The sequence below is a fragment of the Montipora foliosa genome, chromosome 5 (genome assembly GCF_036669935.1).
Source record: "Montipora foliosa isolate CH-2021 chromosome 5, ASM3666993v2, whole genome shotgun sequence".
Lineage (NCBI taxonomy): Eukaryota > Metazoa > Cnidaria > Anthozoa > Scleractinia > Acroporidae > Montipora > Montipora foliosa.
This window is the reverse complement of record NC_090873.1, coordinates 12,301,864-12,322,889: the sequence shown is the minus strand read 5'-3', so window position 1 is coordinate 12,322,889 and position 21,026 is coordinate 12,301,864. Positions and strand designations below refer to the sequence as shown.

The 21,026-nt window shown below is 38.6% G+C and overlaps 1 pseudogene; it reads left to right on the top strand.

Annotated features, from left to right (window-relative positions):
* LOC138003651 (uncharacterized) overlaps nt 1-21,026 on the top strand; it is a 71,049-nt pseudogene that overhangs the window by 21,798 nt on the left and 28,225 nt on the right.

The window sequence follows — 21,026 nt, the reverse complement described above, 5'->3', positions numbered from 1 at the left end:
CGAAGGAATTTTCATCATGTTATTTGCTCTACAATTTAATACCATTGAGACACTAATGTAACAGCACGTGCTAACACATGTATGAAGTTGAAAACTTGCCTTATTTTTAACCAGATCAACGCCTAAAATTCACGATAACATGGCAAAAAGCAGTTAAATGTTAAAGCAAGCGCTAATTGTGGTTGTTTTTCAAAGGCACTGTAAACGCTAAGAAAAAAGTCGTCTTTCCAATTTAAGACCACGCCCAGAATTTTCAGACAATCATAGACAAAAGTAGTTGGGAAGGTTATGTAAATGAACCACACCAGAGCTGTATTTCAACCTGCTTCTGTTAAAGTTCAAAAGAAATAGTTTCACTTTCTCTTACGGAGCCCCCCTCCGACCTATTCAATGTTGGAAGGTAAGTCAACAATTTTCCACTGAAATCATTCAGTTTTGCACAACATTGAAGGACGGGGGAGGGGAGAGAAGCAATAAAGACTTCAAAAGTGCTAACCTTCCCAACAGTTTTGTCTAGGATTGTAGCTTGATAGCTAAGTGCACTTCCACTATAAACAAAGCAAAAGCCACCTTTACATATGTTTACAAATACCAAATATACAATGAAAAGTATTCTGAACATTAATTTCTCCAGGCAAGGAAATATAGCTCAACGTAAAAAAGCTTACAACAAAAGTTACATAATTATATAATGAACATATCAATACTTCTCGAATGAGCGAACATCATCCTGACACCCTTAGTAGTCGGCACTGATTATATTACATTGGCTTGCAAGTACGAATATCACAAAGGAAATTTTACAGAGAGGTAGCGAGAGATGCCGTCGAGTGACCTTGAACTGCGATAAATGTCTATATATACCTGACTAGTACAAATAGTCATGCGTACTACCAGACTATACACACTTAAGTTTGAATACCGAAACACCCGAGCTACAATAGCGTACATTCCATAACGTGATAAAATACATTTGTTCTCTGCAGTGAAACGAGAACAAAGCATTTTCATACTAAACGTTATCAGACGCAGACAAGGATCTGTATCTCGTTTATTACCAGCTATAATTCCATTTGTCGATGATAAAGAAAGAGAAAGCTAATGTAATGTGAAGGTTATTCAAAGAGACTTACAGCAAAAAGAAAAAAATATCTTGGAATCAAACAAGGAGACTTCTAGAATCATCACAAATCGGGCTCAGGATTACTAGGATTCAGTGATCCGCAATTTCGTAGGTATCATTTTCCAACGCTACAAATGTATTGTCCATAAAAACTTACTAACCGTAATAACAATTGTAATATCAATGGATTCTAGCAAGGCCCCAAGGCTCTAAATTTTCGGAAACCGATAGTAAAGCATCGAGAATGTCCTTGACATAGCTGTCCTTGGCTTTGTCTGAACGCCACCGGCCATGCCGCTTGAGCCTATCAGAAAAGCCGGCGTTTGCGGCAGCAGTGGTGCCACCAGACCTAAGACTGTGGAGGCCAAACAATTTAGCCGGGGCGGACCCAGTTGGGAAAGATAAGATAATAAGAAATGACGGTGCTTCTTAAAGGCCTACCTTCAACCGACAAGCATTGTGAGCCGTGGAACAATTTTCATATATGTAAATACTGCCAAATCTGAAATTCATCCAATCAGATCGCTATTATAAGCAACGCGAATTTACATAACAAAAACAAACGGTCGAAAAGCCGGTAGGTTAAAGGTGCGCCTTTAAGGTATAGCTCCTCAAAGCTAAAAACCAGTATAAGCTGTAACACAAATAGCAGCAGCCTCTAAATCAGACAAATGGGCGTTAACACAAGCAAACTTCTCACAAATTGCCAAAATCATATCAAGAGTGGCAGGCTCTTTTTCCACTACTGGTTTAGAGAGGCTGCTTTGAGCTGATTCCAAAACGCCTTTAACAAGAATAGATTGGCAAGGATTATGAAATCCATAGAGATTATGAGTCCAGCGAATGCCATAAAGGCGGCTTCTATAACCGAAAAAGAGGAATTGCTTTGAATTAATGACTCTAGATAGGTAGCAACAGATAAACAATCACAGGGAAGAGCATTTGATTTCTTTGTAACCAGCAGCCCAAAGTCTAAAAATCTCAAAAGCTCTAGAATAGCGTTCGGTGCTGGAATCAGCTCTTGCTCCTAAACAACGCAACGGTGCACAGCTGGTGAAACGACTAAGCTCCGGATCCCTGAAGTGAGGCGCAAAAGATGACAGGCCTGTGTTCCTTGTAAAAGCAAACATAAAAAGGGGACAAGATAGTAGACAATGAAAAAACACGCCACCCAAAGTCCCAGTGGACCAAATAAAAGTCCAAGTGGACTATGATATCTCCTAAATAATATAATGATTCGATCTATGTTGTCCCAGTGGACCAATGACGACACACATACTCTTTTCCCTAGTTCCCTATGGAAATCGCAAACTCATGAATCATTCTTGTAGGATTCGTAGAAAGCCGCTATTTTCACCGATCGCGCTGAAATTTGGCGTGTATACTAAGCAGAAATAGTTCCAGTTCCCCTTTAAATTTTGGTTTTCTAGCGTTCATGACCCCTACATGACGGACATTCTAATTCAGGCAAGTTGACCCCGAGCGGAGGCGAAATTTTCAACTTTTTAACCGATTTCGGAGCGGTTTTACTAACGTTTTTTTGGCCAAAACATTACTCTACATGCTTCGGAAAGGATAAAAAAAAGGATTGTGGTGCATTTGGTGGAATGTCAAGCGTTGAAATCGCTGAAAAGGTAAGATTATTTTCAAAGCGTACAATGAATGAGTTGCCGGTCCCCAGGCCCCTTCGTTTTTCCTCTATATTTGCAAAGACTTCTGGGATCGCTAGGAGGCAAACAAACCAGTCGATTGCGCTGCTCGAGTTAAAATACGCGATTGGAAACATATAGTAACAAAGTATTTGTAGGATTTAAGCTCCAGTTAAATTTGGGAGATGAGGAACGTTCAATAAGAGGTATTTATAAGATTTCAAGAAATATAAATCGTTCGAGTTTAAGAAGTAGTCATAGGTGGTGGCGACAACCGTGCAGTGAGTGTATGGATGCGACAATGACCGTCGATATTCGGAGCGACAGATCAAACTAGTACTGTCTTGAGGTTTTACTCTTATCGAACCAACAAAGAAATGACGGCTTGGGAGAAACAGCTTCAAAGAACAAACTTCAAGGCCAACAAGAGCACTAAAATTTACTCTAATCATTTTGCCGGTGGTTACCGTCGTAATACTTGTGAGAAGCCCATTTTCTATAGATCCTTTTCACGTGACGTCACAGCGGCCATGTTGGTGTACAAGAACAATAGACGTTCTCTCCTTTGGGAACAAAACTCTATTTTTGTTTATATAATAACCCAAGTTATTCACGGATTTTAATTGGTTGTTGCCTATGATCTATTAGAGGACAGACGCACGATTGACGTCACCATCAGCTTTTATGCCAATAAAGTTTAATTCTTTATTATATAAAACAAATATATTCCATGTTACCGTGGGTCTATTCAGTAATAGATCACAGAGGACGTCAAAATGTGGTAAAAACATCAGTGACACACTCGGCTATCGCCTCGTGAGCCACTTTTTTGTTCTTACCACATTTTGACGTCATCTGTGATCTATTACTGAACAGACGCAAGGCAACATGGAATCTATTTGTTAAGCATATTCCATGCATACATTTTGTATTGTTTTGTACACCAATATGGCCACCAAGTCACGTGAGTGAAAACCATCTATATGAAAGGATATCCAGACGAGGGCAAAGATGTGCAGGCTAGAGAAAGCGTCGACACGAAACGAAAACGAAAGCAAAATTCAACGCTAGATTCCGAGCCTTCATGCAGTGAAGCAATGCCGTGATAGCTATCTGGAGGAAATCGGATTAAAGTGCTTCGTCCTCGCGCAATTTCGAATTAAGTTTTCCACTTTCAGTCGAGGATAATATGATTTCGAAATCTAATTGGTTTTCAAGATACTTTTCAAAAACCAAGTCTTAGAGGGTCTTTGAGTAGCACTGTACCATTACCATACCAACAGTTGGTACCCAGCAAACACCCTTTAAAACATTGCCTCACAATAGTATTACACATGTATGATAATGAAGCTGTTGCCCTTTTGTAAGGATTGGAGTAATCTTTTCCCATTGGACACACGACTACTAAGAGTAGAAAATCCTTTCAAGCCTCCTTAACCTGAGAAAATAATTTATCTTTTTATCTGTGACCAGATTTCTGTCATCCTGTAGAGTGCTATTTTACCTCTTCAAAGATTTGTCTATCTACATTATGTAGCAGTGACATTTTTCATTTTGCCTGAGTATGATATTTATGCTGGTACTTGTACTATAGAAAGAGTATGCTGTTTCCTTCTTTCTGCGGGAAATATCAAATAGTACATCAAATCAGTTAATAATGGTTCATTTTTTGCAGTTCTATTTTGTATCCCTCAACTGAAATATTGTGCTATTATTAAAAGTTGTCACATTTTTAGGATCTTTGCTGTAAAGAGAAATATCAAGCTTAAGATTTTATATTTGCAGAGGTACAATTCAGAATATTATGTACTACCTGGATCCAAACTCATTTTATTATTGGAGAAGATTTATTTCAGTATTGTTTTAGAAACCTCAGGACTCTTTTGTTGTTATTACTGTCTAGATAACACACAGCACACTTTTGTATGAAATATGAAATAGCAAACAATAATTTCGTTAGAGCAAAATTACTGTTGCTTTAAAACATTAATGACAACCCAACTTACGTTGCTCATAAAATATTCACAGTCTCTTTCCTATGTTCTTTGCAACTGTCTTTAATTCAGGTTATTGTCCATTATCCAAGTAAAATTTTCTCAAAGGAAGTGCCAACACATTTGCACAGCCTGGGTATTGCCCTTTGCAAGGCTATTAAAGAACACATCAGCTGTTACTTTGGCAGCATTCAGAAGCAAACGTTTGCTCTCGAGATTAACAAAGTTTCAGCCACAGCAATTGATGCAAGAAATCTAGAAATACCTCGACTAGGAAAAGGGGGCAGAATAAAAATAATTAATTGTCAGATCAAACTTAATCACAGCTATTTTAGGTGAATCGGGGAGGACATCTTTACAAAAACCTCGCACACTTGAAAATACGCTACTGTAACGATACCTGCGAAAGGTCCAGCGTATTTCTCCGCCGATATTCCAAACGATTTCCTGTACATTTTGTGCTGTGATTGAGACTTTCTCCTCGAGCAAAACCTTGCCAAACGAACCAGGCGAGTATGGCGATCAACTTATCTACGTGTGAGAAGACACGAAACGACTTCATGGCCTGCAGACTTCTGATTGGGCATAAAAACACAAAGAATTTCTGGCAACAATCAGATTTGAGAATTACCCCTGCTGTTTGGAACAGAACTGGTAAGAACTTGTTCCCAGGGGTTCTTCTCGCTCTACTATGCTTTTCTTTGTCGCCATTTTCTTTTGCCCGTTTAGAGTTCTCCTTGCCTCCGCGATGTACCCCTGGGTCTTCCGAGGATGGATTTGACCTAACAAGCAATGATTGCTCTTCGCACCTCGAAAAATTTTGAGCGGCAGTAATACCATCGTCTAAATAAACAACAATACAAAGCACCTTTGAGCGTCAATGTTTAACTAAACTGGGGTCTCCCGATTTAGAAAAAAGATACCTACATTGAGCCCGAACGGCAAAACCGTAAATTTGAAATACTTAATAACGCCACCAAAATCCCAAGAGAAACCCAAAAATTGTTAATCAGATTCAAAAATCTCAATGTGATGGTAGCCCGATTTGATATCAAAAGAGCAGGCCCAAGCATAATGTCTGGTTAAGAAACACTGAAGGAATGATTTAGCATCCTCAAACCTAATTTGAGACTTCTTAACAAAATAATTTGCATTCCCAAGATCTAGGATAAGCCTTTTCTTGAAGTGACACTGAATAGAGGCCGATAGGAGATTAAAACTATTGTCCAACCAGTGTTTACGAGCTGCAAGATTGACCAGGAGTTCCCGACAAGCGAATTAAAGCCTCAGCTCATTGATCAACAATGCGTTGTGTATAACTTCAAGTGTGACCAATGCGATGCTGGTTATGTCGGATACACCCGTGGCCATCTGTTCGTACGCGTTGATGGACATAGAAGCAAGACCTCGTCAGTGCGCAAACACTATGATAATAGACACGCAGGCAGGATTCCGGATGACCTTCACAATTGTTTTAATGTGTTGAGAAAATGCCAGAGCAAGTTCGATTGTCTAGTTAATGAGATGTTACTCATTAAACAATTACGACCGTGTTTAAATGTACAATCAGACTCAATTCGCGCTAAGGTCTTTGTCTAACTCACGCAAATTAATGACTCTGGACTCTTAGTTTCTCTTGAGATCGCATAGTTAATTTAGTCCTTGACAATGGCGCCAAGATGTCGCCGAGACGTCTGACGCTTTTATCGTTAGTTTTTGCCGGTGTATGTTATTCTAATGGAATGATTGATAAAAAAATAAGGGTTCTGTAAATGAATGAAAAACCCATTTCAATTGAAAGTTTATTTTGGGGCAAATCTCACCACGCCTTAATTACACCAAGACAAGGTATGAAGACAGGGAAGAATTTGGTTAGTCTAGTCCTTGGGATATGTTAATATCAGTAATTAAAGTTGTTTTTAGATGTTACAAAAACTGAAGTCTGTTTTCGTTGACGTCGGCTAATCGTCTGTTATTTGTAGGAAATCTTAACTTATAGCCTTTCGTGTAGTGCACGCTATTGCCTGAATTGTCTTCCTTCCATTTGACATTCGGGGAAGACAATAAATTCATATATGCAATAGCGTAAGCAAGGAAATTGGCACATCTTTGCCCCAAGACTCGGAGTAAGTGATAGAGTCTACAATTTCTTTTGAATCCAGTGGTTTCTTGGATAACGTATAGATACGACTCTGAAAGTTATACTAAGTATTTAACAGCTGCAATTGCTCAATGACAGATACCTGTTGTACTACTCGAAGCACATCCTTACAGTATCTAAATCCCAGTTCCTTTAGAACAAATATAAGGAAATTCTGCCCGACAACTATTGGATGTTATTATTGGAACGATATTCCTCTATTCATTCGTAGTTTGTCAAATAAACATCTATTTAAAAGATATCTTTTTCAGAATTATTTTGCTCAGTACTAACTACTGCACCCCTTAACTATGTGTTCCTCCTTTCCTTTCGCTTATTGTAATTATCTTTTATCTTAAAATAAAATCTAACTTAATTTAAAGGGCATCTAACTAGTTTACCTATATAGTTGCCCTTCTCCGTTTATTTCATGTAGTGAGCTTTTTAGACCTTGTAATTCTCTAAGTAAATGGGGAAATAAATAAATGAAATAAATGAAATAATTCCTGTTGTCTGACGCATTGCTTAAGAATCGCGAAAGTCTCGGGAAATAGACTTTCGACCTAAAAACAACGTTTGTGAAATTTGCATACCCTGGTGAAATCACCTATTGAGTACATTTCCTCTCTCTTGCTGCTTATTTTCTCTTGATCACACTTTTTTTTCTGAACGTGCTTACAGGATACACTGGTTGTTTGATGTCTATTCGTAGATGTGTATCTCAATTTATGAACGGGTTACTTCCTCCAAAAATATCTTTGTTTCTCTTTTGACGGGTGGGTGAGGTACAGAAATTGCATATTTAGATTCAACATCTTTATTTCATGACCAAAGAAACAAATCTGACAACTTCAAAAACTTTTTGAGACAAAAACACAACTTCAATGAATCCCAATAAACTCACACTTAGTGTCAAGCGTGATTTTTTGTGTATGCGTATTTCCAGATTTGGCAAGGTTATTTTACACGAATATGACAACTTTACAAAGATGCTTACATGAAGTGCTCAAGTTGCCCATTTCCGACTTCTTCATTACTTGATATACCCACTAGTGAAGGGTTTCCTAGGCCAGTGTCGATTTCAATATACTAATCGGCTTTCGACCCTTAATAGAACATGGATGAGGGGACCCTATAAGTAATTTATGTAAAATGTGAACGGAAAGACGAAAGGCTGAGCCATGATCCATTGACGACGAACACTATTTCGTAGTACTAGAGCTTCAGAGTCTGGCAAAGACAAACATGTATACAGGGCAAAGGATCTGCCATTTTTAACTTACTAACATGTTGCTTGGAGCCAAGAAATCAACCAAAGCAAAACAGTGATGGTAATATAGTCTCACTAGCTCCCACCGTTCGATGTTCCTTGAAGTCTTTATGTTTTGCAACGGGTTGGTAAAGTTTGAACTGTTGCTAAAGCTTTCGAATTTTGTTTTTTGTTTGTAGGCGGTTGTCAGGAAACCAGCTGACGGATCTTCCTGACGGCATTTTTGATAAGAATGCCCAACTAAGGGAACTGTAAGGACCAAATTTCTGTTATGTAACATTGGGAAACAATTCAAAGCTGTTGTGGGGCCTTTAAAAAAAGCATATTACTAAACGCCCTCACAGATTACACTTGCTCATGTATTTCTAGATTTAACAAGGTTATTACATGACAAAGAACGCAAATCTGAAAACTTCAGAAGGGTGGTTAAATAAAGTGCTCAAGTTGCTCACTTCCGACTGCAAACTTAAGATTTGTTCATGACTTGTTATACCCAGTCACTAGTGAAGGGTTTCCTAGGCCAACGTCGATTTCAATATACTAGTCGCCTTTCGACCCTTAATAGCACATGGATGAGGGGATCCAATGAGTAATTTATGTAAAATGTGAACGGAAAGACTAAAGGCTGAGCCGTGATCCATTGACGACGAACACTATTTCGTAGTACTAGAGCTTCAGAGTCTCGCAAAGGCAAACATGTATACAAGGCCACTGATCTGCCATTTTTAACTTACTAACATGTTGCTTGGAGCCCAAGAAATCGACCAGGTACATATGTACGAATGGACTGTGTTCTTATATTCGGTATTTCAAGTTATGATTTAATCATCCATTTGTCTTTGGAAAAGTGTTCTTCTACCACACTTCAAAAAAGTACAAGCTTCAACATGCACATCGCCTGGCGGAATACTTCGACTTATCCACATGATTTACAGTGTAATCATACATTATCAGTGAAACCATCGCGATATATCTGTGTATAAACATTGAGGTCACATTTCTTTTGTTACTGAAATTTGCCAACCACGGAAAAAAAGAAGCCATTTCTGGTTTGTTGATAGGCTCCTGGACGACAACAAGCTAAGGAAACTGCCTGAAGGTGTCTTTCATAACAATACCCAGCTGGCAACCCTGTAAGTACTTCCTTTATTAACGTAATCAAGAAATGCTAAATGAGATAGGTGACTGCAAGTGTATGACACTTCTTTTGAAATGCTTTCTATGCTTGCACATCATAAGTAGAAAGGTATATCAGACAACACTGATAATTATTTAAAGCTTTGTTCATTTCCTTATAGAGACTACCTATGAGAGAATATGGCGTTTATTGTTACTATTTATCAAATAAAAATCTTATAAGAATACCAACTAAAAGTGATTTTTTCATCATATAGGAAGTGAGATAGTTCTCATGAGGTATTTTTTGGTTGTTGTTATTTTTGTGGCTATTCTAATGTGCTGATTAATAAAAGAATAAGGGTTTTGTAAATGAATGAGGCCTTGTTAGGGGTAAATTCCGACAAGCGACATGGCCTTGAACCGGCAACATGATTGCCACGGACTGACGACGACCGACAGACTGTTACAATGAATTAGCGAAAGCGACAGAAATGTCAAGACTGACCGACAGCGAATTTCAGAATTGTGAATGTTCTGCGGACTGCGGAACATTTGCGCGTACACAATTCGTCGTAATTACTTAATAATGATCATTGTTAACAACAATGGCCAATTATGTCTAACAAGGGTCCAATAAAGGCGAACAGAAATACATCTCATTTTACTGCTGTTTTGATTGTTCATTTCATGTGATTGACGTATTCAGTGCCTTTGAGGACTTTTCCGCTTTGCGTATCATGTTCTCCCTGCATCACCCACGTGCGCACTTCATCAGTCTGTCAGAGAGATACTTTTTTCTCTATTGATCGCGTTCATCTCGGTATTCCAAATCGTAAGCGAGTTATGAAATACATCACTTTCAGAGTCATATAGCGATTGGTCGGAGTGCCGAACTTGTGCACGGTCAGAGTTACGTGACGGGTCTGTTCAACATTAGAGGCCGCGCTATTGTTTAACCTTTTGACGTTTGCCGCAGAGTTTGATAACCCTAACCCTAACTATGATTTTTCACAGACCTTTTGTAAACGCATGCCTTGAGGATAATGAATGGTCGATAATGTCCTTCCTCCTGGGTTGTTATAGTTACAGAAAAGCACAGTCTGACAACTAAATCAGAGTTGAACTCGGAAGAAACATTAGACTCTTGCACTACCAGAATTGTAGAACCGCTATTATAGCTCGATCGCTTTGCTATATTAGGCCTTTATTCACTTGTATAGTTTACTAGATGGAATTTCATTGACTTCAACAACTATTCCAAGTAACGGTCTGAGTAGGTATTAAACATTAAAAAAGGTCTCAAAACCCTGAACTTAAAAGTACTAACGATAGAGGCCGTATGTTCCGTTGGAGTCGTTCCAGCGAATGGGGATTGTCAGAGGGGCAACGAGCTAAAATTTATTAATGAAATTCCGACAGGCGACACAAGAATGTTCCGAAATTGCGACATAGCTAGCTGTGAAATTCAAACGGAGGACATGGGCACCCCCTCTAACAGGGCCTCATGAATGAAAAATCCATTTCAATTGAAAGTTTATTTTGGAGTAAATCACACCACGCCTTTAATTACACCAAGACAAGGTATTAACACAGAGAGGACTTTGGTTAGTCTAGCCCTTGGAATATGTTAATTTTAGTAAAGTTGTCGGCTAATCTTCTCTTATTTGTAGGAAAGCTTAACTAATAGCCTATCGTGTACTGCATGCCAGTAGCGTAAGCAAGGAAATTGGCACATCTTTTCCCGAAGACCCGGAGTGAGAGATAGAGTCTACAATTTCTTTTGAATCCAATGGTTTCTTGGATAAAGTATAGATACGACTCTGAAAGTTATGCGGAGTATCTAACAGCCGCAATTGCTCAATGCCAGAAGTTTCGTCTGACGTATTGCTTAACAATTGCAAAAGTCTCGGCAAACAGACTTTCGACCTAGAAATAACAGTTGTGAAATTTGCATACCCTGGTGAACACACGTATTGAGTACATTCCCTCTTTCTTGCATTTTTTCTCTTGATCACACTTTTTTCTGAACATGCTTACGGGATACACTGGTTATTTGACGTCTTTTCCGTAATTCGTAGATGTGTATCTCAATTTATGAACGGGTTACTTCCTCCGAAAATATCTTTGTTTCTCCTTTAACGGGCGGGCGAAGTGCAGATATTGATTCATAATAACCTAACATCTAGATATGTCCAATGTTAATAACATTAGTTGCTTGCTGTCCACTTATAGGACTCATAACAGTTACCGGTTTCCACCCCTAAATGCATTCAGTTGTTCTCTAATCACTCTGCAGTGAGTCGAGGACAAATCATTTTCATACTAAATATAATCAGACGCAAACAAGGATCAGGAATATGCATCTCGTTTATTGCCAGTTATCATGATGCGTTAATACAAGGGCAGTAAAATTACAGAATATATAGCCGTACATCGAAGACTACAAAGCTATACTGTAAATTTAAGGAGGCAGCGTGGTCCAGTGGTTAGGGCGTTGGGTTTGTATGCGATTGCCCCGGGTTCAAATCCCGTTCTAACGTCTGGTTTGGATTTGTTTCCGGTTGTCCCGGATTCAATTCTACCACGCTTTATTAAATAGCCAACTGGTTGCCTCCTGCTAATTGGGGTTCTTAATAATGTTTCTGTTAACTTTGAATTGTTTCTTTCACATTGTTAAAGGTGGAGTGCCTGTAAACGCCTAAAATTCACGATAACATAGCAAAAAGCAGTTAAATGTTAAAGCAAGCGCTAATTGTGGTTGTTTTTCAAAGGCACTGTAAACGCTAAGAAAAAAGTCGTCTTTCCAATTTAAGACCACGCCCAGAATTTTCAGACAGTATGAGAGTAGGAAATCTGCTTTGAACGCTTATAACTCTCGTAGTATTTGACATGTGGCTTCCATTTGTTATTCTGGACACGTTCTTATAATGTACTTTCCAATGCATAAATAAAATCTCACAATACTGAAATTTGGTTAAAATCCTCGTTTTATGATTTGGATTTCATACTTGCGTGACGCTTCACAACGTTACTCCAAAATCCGTTCTGCTGGGGAAGTGTTTACTAAGAATGCCATAAAAAATACATTTTTGTTATTTGATGTTTCATATTCGTTAAAAGATAGCTTTCTTTTTGGAGGACGTTGGAAGAATGCCAAAAACTGTTTTATTTCGATCGATTTAGCAAGAAATGGTGCGAGCAGTGCGAGAGCACTTACATTACTCCCGACATCACTCCCAACATTACTCCATTTTCGAAGCCTAAAATAATGCCTTTACAGCACAGCTACAGATAAATTATTGAAACTGGAGTGTAAAGGGTTTCAAAGGAAATAGTAGTAAGACTTTGCATGGTCATTTCAGCTTTATTTTAGGTAAACTGCAACATTACTCCATAAAGAGAGCTTAAACTGAAATAATGCATCTAATTAACCTTTGTGTATACATGGTTTCAATGGAGTAATGTTGAAAATAAGTAGATACAATAACTTTTGTCCATAATCAGAAATACAGTGTACGTATTCCAGTATGCTTTACATATAACTACGTTATTGTTGCAAAATATCACATTCATTGGGCATATATTTCGCATTTTCTTATGGAGTAATATCATGGAGTAATGTTCACATACATGTTTACTGTTCCCAAAATAGGTCAATGATTGACAGGCCACCCTACTCACGCTACTGGTGCAAAAAAAGTAATCACTGTTAATTTACTTATTAAATGTGACTGTTTGAAATGCACACATCACGTTTTTAAAAGGCGCTGCTCTCAACTTGGCAAAGTGCAACTGACGTCCGCCATTGTAAGAGTTTAGTCCGTGAACTCGTTTGACCTTTCAAGACCAGCGTTTTGGCTTTAATTAACTATCATTTAGTTCCCTCCTCTTTCTGTTCATTTACGAAGGAATTTTCATCATGTTATTTGCTCTACAATTTAATACCATTGAGACACTAATGTAACAGCACGTGCTAACACATGTATGAAGTTGAAAACTTGCCTTATTTTTAACCAGATCAACGCCTAAAATTCACGATAACATGGCAAAAAGCAGTTAAATGTTAAAGCAAGCGCTAATTGTGGTTGTTTTTCAAAGGCACTGTAAACGCTAAGAAAAAAGTCGTCTTTCCAATTTAAGACCACGCCCAGAATTTTCAGACAATCATAGACAAAAGTAGTTGGGAAGGTTATGTAAATGAACCACACCAGAACTGTATTTCAACCTGCTTCTGTTAAAGCTCAAAAGAAATAGTTTCACTTTCTCTTACGGAGCCCCCCTCCGACCTATTCAATGTTGGAAGGTAAGTCAACAATTTTCCACTGAAATCATTCAGTTTTGCACAACATTGAAGGAGGGGGGAGGGGAGAGAAGCAATAAAGACTTCAAAAGTGCTAACCTTCCCAACAGTTTTGTCTAGGATTGTAGCTTGATAGCTAAGTGCACTTCCACTATAAACAAAGCAAAAGCCACCTTTACATATATTTACAAATACCAAATATACAATGAAAAGTATTCTGAACATTAATTTCTCCAGGCAAGGAAATATAGCTCAACGTAAAAAAGCTTACAACAAAAGTTACATAATTATATAATGAACATATCAATACTTCTCGAATGAGCGAACATCATCCTGACACCCTTAGTAGTCGGCACTGATTATATTACATTGGCTTGCAAGTACGAATATCACAAAGGAAATTTTACAGAGAGGTAGCGAGAGATGCCGTCGAGTGACCTTGAACTGCGATAAATGTCTATATATACCTGACTAGTACAAATAGTCATGCGTACTACCAGACTATACACACTTAAGTTTGAATACCGAAACACCCGAGCTACAATAGCGTACATTCCATAACGTGATAAAATACATTTGTTCTCTGCAGTGAAACGAGAACAAAGCATTTTCATACTAAACGTTATCAGACGCAGACAAGGATCTGTATCTCGTTTATTACCAGCTATAATTCCATTTGTCGATGATAAAGAAAGAGAAAGCTAATGTAATGTGAAGGTTATTCAAAGAGACTTACAGCAAAAAGAAAAAAATATCTTGGAATCAAACAAGGAGACTTCTAGAATCATCACAAATCGGGCTCAGGATTACTAGGATTCAATGATCCGCAATTTCGTAGGTATCATTTTCCAACGCTACAAATGTATTGTCCATAAAAACTTACTAACCGTAATAACAATTGTAATATCAATGGATTCTAGCAAGGCCCCAAGGCTCTAAATTTTCGGAAACCGATAGTAAAGCATCGAGAATGTCCTTGACATAGCTGTCCTTGGCTTTGTCTGAACGCCACCGGCCATGACGCTTGAGCCTATCAGAAAAGCCGGCGTTTGCGGCAGCAGTGGTGCCACCAGGCCTAAGACTGTGGAGGCCAAACAACTTAGCCGGGGGACCCAGTTGGGAAAAAATATCAAGAACTACCTTCCGAGCTCGTGAATAAGAAATGACGGTGCTTCTTAAAGGCCTACCTTCAACCGACAAGCATTGTGTGCCGTGGAACAATTTTCATATATGTAAATACTGCCAAAGCTGAAATTCATCCAATCAGATCGCTATTATAAGCAACGCGAATTTACATAACAAAAAGAAACGGTCGAAAAGCCTTTAGGTTGAAGGTGGGCTTTTAAGGTATAGCTCTTCAAAGCGAAAAACCAGCATAAGCTGTAACACAAATAGCAGCAGCAGCACCTAAATCAGACAAATTGGCGTTAACACAAACAAACTTCTCACAAATTGCCAAAATCATATCAAGAGTGGCAGGCTCCTTTTCCACTACTGGTTTAGAGAGGCTTCTTTTAGCTGATTCCAAAACGCCTTTAACAAGAATAGATTGGCAAGGATTATGAAATCCATAGAGATTATGAGTACAGCGAATGCCATAAAGGCGGCTTCTATAACCGAAAAAGAGGAATTGCTTTGAATTAATGACTCTAGATAGGTGGCAACAGATAAACAATCAGAGGGAAGAGCATTGGATTTCTTTGTAACCAGCAGCCCAAAGTCTAAAAATCTCAAAAGCTCTAGAATAGCGTTCGGCGCTACAATCAGCTCTTTCTCCTAAACAACGCAATGGTGCACAGCTGGTGAAACGACTAAGCTCCGGATCCCTGAAGTGAGGCGCAAAAGATGACAGGCCTGTGTTCCTTGTATAAGCAAACATTAAAAGGGGACAAGATAATAGACAATGAAAACACACGCCACCCAAAGTCCCAGTGGACCAAATAAAAGTCCAAGTGGACTATGATATCTCCTAAATAACATAATGATTCGATCTATGTTGTTCCAGTGGACCAATGACGACACACATACTCTTTTTCCTAGTTCTCTATGGAAATCGCACACTCATGAACCATTCTTGTAGGATTCGTAGAAAGCCGCTGTTTTCACCGATCGCCCTGAAATTTAGCGTGTTTACTGAAGAGAAATAGTTCCAGTTTCTCTGTAAATTTTGGCTTTCTAGCTTTCATGACGACTACATGACGGACATTCTTATTCAGGCAATTTGAGCCCGAGCGGAGGCGAAAATTTCAACTTTTCAACTGATTTCGGAGCGGTTTTACTAACGTTTTTTTTTTTTCCAAAACATTACACTACACGCTTTGGAAAGGATAAAGAAAAGGATTGTTGTGCATTTGAAGGAATTTGAAGCGTTAAAATCGCTGAAAAGGTAAGATTATTTTCAAAGCGTACAATGAATGAGTTGCCGGTCCCCAGGCCCCTTCGTTTTTCCTCTATATTTGCAAAGACTTCTGGGACCAGTCGATTGCACTGCTCGAGTTAAAATACGCGATTGGAAACATATAGTAGCAAAGTATTTGTAGGATTTAAGCTCGATTTAAAATTGGGAGATAAGAAACGTTCAATAAGAGGTATTTATAGGATTTCAAGAAATACAAATCGTTCGAGTTTAAGAAGTAGTCATAGGTGGTGGCGATAACCGTGCAGTGAGTGTATGGATGCGACAATGACCGTCGATATTCAGAGCGACAGATCAAACTAGTACTGTCTTGACGTTTTACTCTTATTGAACCAACAAAGAAATGACGGCTTGGAAGAAACAGCTTCAAAGAACAAACTTCAAGGCCAACAAGAGCACTAAAATTTACTCTAATCATTTTGCCGGTGGTTACCGTCGTCATACTTGCGAGAAGCCCATTTTCTATATGAAAGGTTATCCAGACGAAAGCAATGACGTGAAGGCTAGAGAAAACTTCGACACGAAAGGAAAACGAAAGCAACATTCAACGCTACATTCCGAGCCTTCATGCATTGAGGCAAGGCCGTGATAGCTATCTGGAGGAAATAGGATTAAAGTGCTTCGTCCTCGGGCAATTCCGAATTAAGTTTTTCACTTTCAGTCGAGGATGATTCCACATCGACAATCTTATTTTATTTTAAGTTGTGTATTGCGTTCCATGCCATTAGCATTAGATCGGTTTGAAGAAGGAAATTGTTTCTAATCAGTTTCGATTTTCGTTTCAAAAAACTGTATGTAGGGGACATTCGCTTTTCGGTAGTTTCAGTTGAAGATGGTTTCATTTCCGTTTTCATGGTTGTTGCATTTTCAAAATAAGCCTTTACAGGTATGTTCTTGATCACAAGTAGCTGATGGTCTGAACCGCGGGTTGAATTCCAGAACAATTTTGTGAATCACTCCTAGAGGTGGTTTTTGTTTCTTCAGGAAGAGTTTTCTGTATCACTGCGAGGGGTCATTCCATTTAAAATCCTCTCCCCCCTGTTGACGAGAAATTGACAGTAAAAGAAAATGCAAAAGAACGCGAGGTACCAAGTAAACTGGAGGAACAAGCCAGCAGTTTTCCTGACCCCAATCAAAAGTTAACGAATCCACACCTAAACTCCCGGGCCGAACAAACAGGGAATAAAATCTAGAAACTTTGGCATTCTCAGAAGTGGCAAAGGAGTCGACCGTAAAAGGTCCCCAAAAGAAATCCGCTGTTCTGAAATAAGAATCCTTAACACTCCAGTCATCGAGATCCACAAGTTTGCTTAAACAATCTGTGAGTTCATTCTCTCTGCGCGGAATCCATTCAATAGCGATAACGATCTGACATCCCCTAGAAAGTGAAAAAATGTCCATTGCCAACTTATGCAACTTATTGCTACCAGACGGAACAATAGAAGCTACGCCTTGGTTATCTGTGTACCGCTTAATTAACGTAAGTTCCCTTAAGGAAGTGAGCAAAACCATGCAAGGCGTGCTTGACACACATGAATGCTCGCCACGTAGAAATTTGTTTCATTTCAGGAAAGCGTCCCAATTTTTATGCGAAATCGGTCTGTCGTTCTGTATGAAAGCAGCTCAGCCTAACGCACTGACGTCGGAATAAACAACCTGGGAAGGTAAAAAATGCTTCCTCCATATAGGTCGACAGTTCAAACTGAATGTCTGCTGCAAAATTTATGTCCCACTGAAACATCCGGATCCAAAACAACCTGTGCATCCCAGCTTTTTCTGCATTCGATTAACCGATGTAGAGCTTTAGTCATCATGAGCTTGCAAACGTCACCCATGATAAAAAAACAAACAACAATCCTACCAATGACTCGATCAAGTTTCCGAGCAGGGACACTTCTGTGCGACATTATTTCAGTAACTTCATGAAAAATGCAATAAATCTTTTCTGGTGGAATAAACATGCAATTATTCTTGAAATCCCAAAATATACCCAATCAGCTAATGATCTCGATATGGACCCACTGACACTTTCCTTTGTTCGGTACAAACCCAGAACGAACAAGACCTGACCTAACAAGCAATGATTGCTCTTCACACCTCAAAAAGCTTTGAGCGGCAGTAATACCATCGTCTAAATAAACAAGAATACAAAGCGCCTTTGAGTGTCAATGTTTAACTAAACTGGGTTCTCACGAATTTAGAAAAAAATAGAAGGACCTACATTGAGCCCGAGCGGCAAAACCGTAAATCTGAAATACGCCACCAAAATCCCAAGAGAAACCCAAAACTTGTTGATCAGATTCAAAAACCTCAATGTGATAATAACCCGATTTGATATCAAAAGAGCAGGCCCAAGCATAAGGTCTGGTTAACAAACACTGAAGGAATGATTTATCATTCTCATACCTAATTTTAGACTTCTGAACAAAATGATTTACATGCCTAAGATCTAGGATAAGCATTTTCTTCAAATTAGACTAAATAGAGGCCGATAGGGGATTAACAACCACCTGTGATGACAGACACTCGACAACTAGCGTTGGAAACAAATTCCGAATTGTGCAAGGCAGACTTATTATATTTAAGGACGTTCGCGCCCATTGCTACTGCAATTTTTTTTTGCGCATGTCACTCACACATCATGCATCGCAGACCACGAGGGAAAACACGATGCTAAAGGCGCAAACATTTTCCACAAGAATGGAAAGTGAAAGCGTGTGGCATCATGGGATAGCTGTGGACTCAGGTCTTCTCGGAAATGTCATGCAATGACGTGACAGTGCGAATAGACAATCGCTTTGAGAACTTCGCAGCGATTTTACTCTCTTGAATGCTCGGTGACCCCCATTTTTCTTTCCGTCGGTCACTTTCTTTCCCGATTTTGTCTATTTTAACAACAACAACAAAAAATTATCTGTACGTGAGAAGTTACAAATATTTCGCCTTTTATGCTCTCGTTTTCTTTTTTAGACACACATGTATCGTTTTTCTAGGTCTATTTTACGACAGAAAAAGAAATCAGCTGCAAAAGTTTATTTAGTTATATTAGTTATGTTGAATTGAGTACGTTTACCTGATTTAAATGTCACTAATGCAGCTTTCTTATTGCTGACAGTTGTAAGCTAAGATTGTATTCACATAACGCAAGCTTCTAAAAATGCACCTCATGATCTCGAAAACGAGTACGGTGGCCTTTTTGGAAAACGTAGATTATTGCCATTTCTGCGTGGCAAGTTTAAAAAAAAATCTGTACGTGGGAACATTTTGGGCGCGAATGTCCTTAAGATGAAACAAAGTAGGGGTATAATAAAAGGGGATCTTATATGACACACCCTCTCTCTTGCTTATTTTCTCTTGATCACACTTTCTTCGCAACGTGCTTGCAGGATACACTGATTGTTAATCCTCCATCCGTACATGTGTATCTCAACTTATGAACGGGCTACTTCCTCCAAAAATATCTTTCTTTCTCTTTTGACGGGTGGGCGAAGTGCAGAAATTGCATATTTAGATTCAACATGCAGCTTTTTTCATGACCAAGGAAACAAATCTGACAACTTCAGAAAGGTGCTTACATGAGGTGCTTAAGTTTCCCACTTCCGACTGAAAACTTAAGATTTATTCATAACTTGATATACCCACTAGTGGACGGTTGCCTAGGCAAGTTTCGATTTTAATATACTAGTCGGCTCTCGACCCTTACTAGAACATGTATGAGGGGATCCAATGAGTAATTTATGTAAAATGTGACCGGAAAAACTAAAGGCTGAACCATGTTCCATTGATGACGAACACTATTTCGTAGTACTAGGGCTTCAAAGTCTGGCAAAGACAAACATGTATATAGGGCCACTGATCTTGCCTTTTTAACTTACTAACATGTTGCTTGGAGCCCAAGAAATCCACCAAAGCAAAACAGTAATGGTAATATAGTCTTACTAGCTCCCACCGTTCTATGGTCCTTGAAGTCTTTGGGTTTTGCAACAGGTTGGAAAAGTTTGAACTGTCGCTAAAGCTTTAAATTTTTGTTTTTTGTTTGTAGATGGTTGTCAAGAAACCAGCTGACGGATCTTCATGACGGCATTTTTGATAAGAATCACCAGCTAACAGAACTGTAAGGACCAAATTTCTGTTATATATCATTGGAAAACAATTCAAGCCTCTTGTGATGACTTTAAAGAAATGAATGCCCTCACAGGTTACACTTGCTCACGTATTTCTAGATTTAATAAGGTTATTACATGACAAAGAACACAAATCTGACAACTTCAGAAATGTGCTTACATAAAATTCTCAATTTACCCACCTATGGCTGACAACGTTAGATTTCTTTATTACTCGATATACTCACTAGTAAAGTGTTAACGGGAAATGTATTTGTTTCTGTAAGAAGCCAGGGTGTTTTGTTTAATCATTTGGCAAAAGATGCTAAAAAGTGCCTTCTATCGTTCTTTGCTTCCTGTAACTGCTCAAGTTAGAGGTAGCTTTGTACTTTTTAAAGTGACAGAGAATTCTTTTCTCATTTATGCTGTGTAGTTATATTTATTTACGGTTAGGATTTAATCATCCATTTGTCTTTGCAAAAGTGTTCTTCTACCACACTTTGAAAAAGTACAAGCTTCAACATGCACATCGCCTTGCGGAATACTTCGACTTATCCACATGATTTACAGTGTAATCATAGATTATCCGTGAAACAATCGCGATATATCTGTGTATAAACATTGAGGTCACATTTCTTTTGATACTGAAATTTGCCAACCACGGAAAAAAAGAAGCTATTTCTGGTTTGTTGACAGGCACCTGGGCTACAACAAGCTAAAGAAACTGCCTGAAGGTGTCTTTGATAAGAATACCCAGCTGGCAACGCTGTAAGTACTTTAACATAATCAAGAAATGCTGAATGAGATAGGTGACTACAAGTGTATGACACTTCTTTTGAAATGCTTTCTATGCTTGCACATGATAAGTAAAAAGGTATATCAGACAACACTGATAATTATTTAAAGCTTTGT